Source organism: Eumetopias jubatus, unplaced genomic scaffold (assembly GCF_037043125.1).
Source record: "Eumetopias jubatus isolate StellerSeaLion01/CBP00866 unplaced genomic scaffold, mEumJub1_p1.0 scaffold_1, whole genome shotgun sequence".
Classification (NCBI taxonomy): domain Eukaryota; kingdom Metazoa; phylum Chordata; class Mammalia; order Carnivora; family Otariidae; genus Eumetopias; species Eumetopias jubatus.
The window spans coordinates 98494207-98498989 of NW_028274807.1; the positions used below are offsets into that span (position 1 = coordinate 98494207).

Genomic DNA, 4783 nt, shown 5'->3' on the forward strand with positions numbered 1-4783 from the left:
AACACTTAATTTCAAAGTGGTGGAACCTGAAAGAGAATTGTAAAGAGATGATGTACTGCACTGAAGACTACTAAAGAGGATGGCGGAGAGTGTTCCCAGTTAGAGATGGGAAGCCAGATCACCCCAGATTGAGAAGAAACAAACATATATGCTTTCAGTGTTAAACCAGCTGAAGACAAATGAATAAAATCTTTATTTACTTAAATTAATCCTCTCCAGTGTTTAAGTAAATAACTTGGGGAAGTTCAAGAGCAAAGGACTTCCTTGTTTATAGCACCCTGCACCTGTCCACAGTCAAGGGTCCACGTGCACACTTGGAAGAAAAATTAGAACGATTTATATATGTACCAATGCTGCTCTCATACTTTTCATTTCCCTTTAGAACTCAAGTATATCTCTTCTCCTCAGTGCATTTCATCATTTTGCTCAGCAGAGGAATAATGCAAGAAAGACATAATTTTAATTCCTGATTATTGTTCTCCACAATTTTAACCTAGAGATAATATCATATATGTGCTATTATGTGTATCTTCTCATACAGAAGTTTTGAGAATGACCAGAGGAGACCAGATAGGTAGGTAAGTGGATGGATGGATGGATAGATAAATAGATAGATAGATAGATAGATAGATAGATAGATAGATAGATAGTGGATAGATAGATAGATGATAGATAGATAGATAGATAGATAGATAGATAGATAGATGATCGATAGATAGATAGATAGATGATAGATAGATAGATAGATGATGGATAGATAGATAGATAGATGATAGATAGATAGATAAAGGGGATAAGAAGTATGCTAAATGCTATTATATATTATTCTTCCCAGAGCTCATGGTAGAGTTGGAGAAATGGCAGGTTTAAACAACCAGGATTTTCACTGGTGCTTCCCTATTGGCACATCCATATTCTTTTTCTTGATTTCCTTTTTTTTTTTAATGTGTAGTAGCACTTGCAATTCATTATCAGCAAAGCTAGGACTCAGGAAAAGAAATGTCACCTAAACGAGATTATTAATTAATTAATTAATATTTTAGAATAAAAAAATGGGGAGGTCATAACCTCCCTGCTGAGCAGGGAGCCCGATGCGGGACTCGATCCAGGGGCTCCAGAATCATGACCTGAGCCGAAGGCAGTCGCTTAACGAACTGAGAAAATGAGATTTTTGTGCCCACTTTGGCAGCATGTATACTAAAATTGATACAATTCAGAGTTAGCATGACCCTTGCTCAACGTTGACACACAAATTCATGAAGCATTCTATATTTTTGTGACAATAGTTAACAATAATGTATCATGTACTTGAAATTTGCAGAAGATAGAAGATAGAACTTACTCTTTTCACCACACAATGGTAACTATGTAGAAACTATGTAGAAACTTAATTGTAGTGATCCTTTTATAATGCATACATATAGTACAACATTATATTGTACACCTTAAATATATACAGTTTTTATATGTGAAAGATATTTTAATAGAGCTGCTAACAATTAAAAAAATAAGATTTTTTTAAAAGATAGGTTTGTTGTTTGGGATTTTTACTGAGTCTCTAAAATCTCATGAAAACTCATTCTAAAAATCAGACACTACAAATGAAAAAAACAGTTAATGTTCATCCTGTGTTAAATATTGCATATGTTTATTCTGAATTTATGTGCTGATAGAAAAAAAGTTAAGTTGTAATTGATAATTTTGAATTTTTTTAAATATATTTTTCATTTTCATTTTTGTCTTTATGTGATGTCGTTTTCACTGCAGGAAGAAAAAATGTTCATGTAATTATTACTTATATTGGTTGGGAAAATCTGATTTAATTTTCTGTGAACAACCAATTCTCTGCCATTCATGTGTACTTCTGAGCCCACTGCTATAATCTGTAATGAGAAGACTGTTGTTTTTCTTTGATGATAGATCTTACATCCTTTTGATGATTGTTCCAGCCTTTTTCTCTGAATTTCAGAGAAAGTCCAGGAACCCTAGATTCATTTCCAGGTGTTGATAAAGGAGTAGAGGAAAGGAAACAATAATTCCAAGTGTCCTGAAAACTATCCTTTGTCTAAAATATTCAAACTTCAGTAAATCTCCCAGACCAACTGCTAAGCCCAGAATTAACTTAGAAGAACATTTCAGTGCTTCCACAAATTTATGGAAATATTTATGTAGCATTTTCTGTATCTATTAATAGGTGAGTTTTAGTAGATGCCCAGTGAGGACTGAACCCTCACCTAGCTGTCAGGAGTGCTGATGGCTACCGGCTCTCAATTCAACCCCTCTCTAGCAATTGTTCTCAACTGAGAAGATCTGCCTTGCCTCAATCCATGTCCCCTTTTCAGGGCAGTGCATTCAATGACTGGTTTATAGGGGTACATGAAAGAGAACTCCCTTGTTTTAAGACAAGATGATTCTGTAAGGTCCCAACCCCAGAACTTCTTCACCTGCTTTTTCCCTCATAGTTGATCCCAGAGCACTTTCCAATGGACTCACTACATGAAAATTTCAGAGTCAGAGTTTGTTTCCCAGAGCAACCTCTTTGTGATATGGATGTATAGTCACAAAACAAAAGCACAAACATTCATTCACACCATGTAATTTTACAAATCCATCTTCTGGGAACAACCTCACAGTCAGCACCTCTTGTGGCCCAAAATGAAAGGACTCAGAGATGTTCATGTACATTTTAAGGAATTCCTTTTGACCTTCTCACAAAGAATTAACAATTAGGGATATAAACTGTGCAGCTTTTTTAGTAATTTCTAGAAAATTATCTGCTGATAAGACTAATGGCTTCTTCTAGGGCTGGGAAAACAGCAGATTCTTCTGTTCAAATAGAAATGTGTCTGAGCCAGGTTGGGAAGAGCCAGTAACTAACGTATGGCTCAGATTTCTAGGTAAATATGGTGATGAATTCCTATTCTACAGAAAAAATAATGTTTTTTGAAAAATTGTAGCATCAAGCAGCAATGGAGAGTCCCTGATAACTCTGCATTATCCACAGGCATATTATGAAGTTTATGTCCACCTTACATTTTTAGTGTTTTGGAGTCAAGAAACTAGACTGGCATGAGTATAAAACAAAATAAACTATTTCCTTTTTGTTTTGCCTAAACTACTATGTATAACTAAGTGGTTCTTAACCAGTGATTTTACCCCTAGGGGATTTTTCAAATTATCTGGAGACACTTTTGGTTGTCTCAACTCTAAAGGGAGGAATGCCATTGGCATGTAGTGGATAGAGGTCAGGAATGTTGCTAAATGTCCTACAATGCACAGTGCAGACCTTCTAAACTAAGAATTATCTGCTCCAAAATGTCAATTGGTTGAGAAACCCTGCTGGAAGGCACTTGCTAAATAAGGATTTCTTCCATGGAAAACTACTAAGTTAGCCAATTTCTATAAATGTGGCAACCCATATTTATTGTGCTTACTATAGATACTGTTATGAAGGTTGGAGAGAGTGGTGTATACTTCCTGCCTAGACAACTTACGTTTTACCACACGGCTAACCACCTAGAATTGTGACTAATCTAATTGCTTAAACAAACTTAAAACTTATTTCCTTTTTATAGTCTGCTTTCAGGGAAATAAAAAGGAGACTTGACTTTTCTGGCTCATCAGTAGCACCACAGGATGAATCTTAGAGAAATCAATTTAAACATAGTTTTTTTTTTTTTTTTTTTTTTAGTAAAATGCTACTTGCAGAAAGTTAACTAATCAACCAGCTAGTCAGATCAATTTGATTTTTTATTTAGCTAAAGAAGTGAACAATATTGTAAATCTTGTGATACTCTATGCATGTCATTAGTTAGATGGTAAAACGTGAAGTTGTTAGTCTAACTCCATTACAGAGACTAAGGGCAAAAAGCAAATATCAGATTTAAGGGTTGATTCTCTCCCTGGAATTAAACCTATCCCTGCCATTTCCAGGACAAGTCACGCTACTGTGACCTAGATACTAACTCTCCCTATGGTTATCATCAGAAGTCTGATAAGTCTTCCCTATGAAATTTACATTGTCCACAAAAGAAGATAAAGATATTTGTTAAAAACAAATTCTCCACTTGTGGCCTCAAATATGATTTAGAGGTCCCCTGAGTGATTGTATGTCACCTTTTTTAATAGTTTGCAAGGTCTTGATTTTGATGTTTTGAGTTGTTTGTCCAGCTTAAAAAAGGTCATCCAAAGCCAGGAGGAGACTTTGGTTTGAAAGAAAAGATACACTTGTGGATCGTCAGGCAAAGGTGTCAAATCCTCAGAGAATGACAATGGAAGAAAGCTCAACCTGTCAGAAATTTACAGAAGGAGCATCTGTGTCATGTTACTTGTCAGGTGGAGAGTCCTTTAACCAGTTTCTAATAGGCTCCAGCTGCTGGGTCTATAGTTATTGCAAGTGCTAGCAGAAAAACACTTGAGAGTCATCTTATTTCCACTGAAGGCCAGTAGTAGATCCTAATAATAAAAAATGGATGCAGAATATCCAGATTGCCTGTGCTAAGATAACAGCTCTACCATTTGCTAGCTATATAGAGACAAATATACTAAAGCTTTCTTTATCTGTGAAACTTGAAAATAACAGTACATCTGTGCTTGTGAAGATTAAAAGGGTTAATGTTTGTAGCAATAACATTCTGAATGTTAGTTATAATAAGGTAAATATTTCAGCCTCAAATAGCCTTTAAAATTAGAGAAATCAAATATGCTTTCATTTTCACAAATTTTCTGGAATTTTGCGTGAGTATAGGCAGTAAAAGGATTCTAGTTAGTATTTTAGTCAAGG

General features: G+C 35.2%; 1 non-coding gene across 1 annotated transcript; it reads left to right on the plus strand.

Moving 5' to 3' along the window:
- The first annotated feature begins 1173 nt into the window (after positions 1 to 1173).
- LOC114209174 (U6 spliceosomal RNA) lies at positions 1174 to 1276 on the plus strand. Its single transcript, XR_003609272.1, has one exon. It is a non-coding gene; the product is annotated as a U6 spliceosomal RNA (small nuclear RNA).
- The last annotated feature ends 3507 nt before the right edge of the window (positions 1277 to 4783 follow it).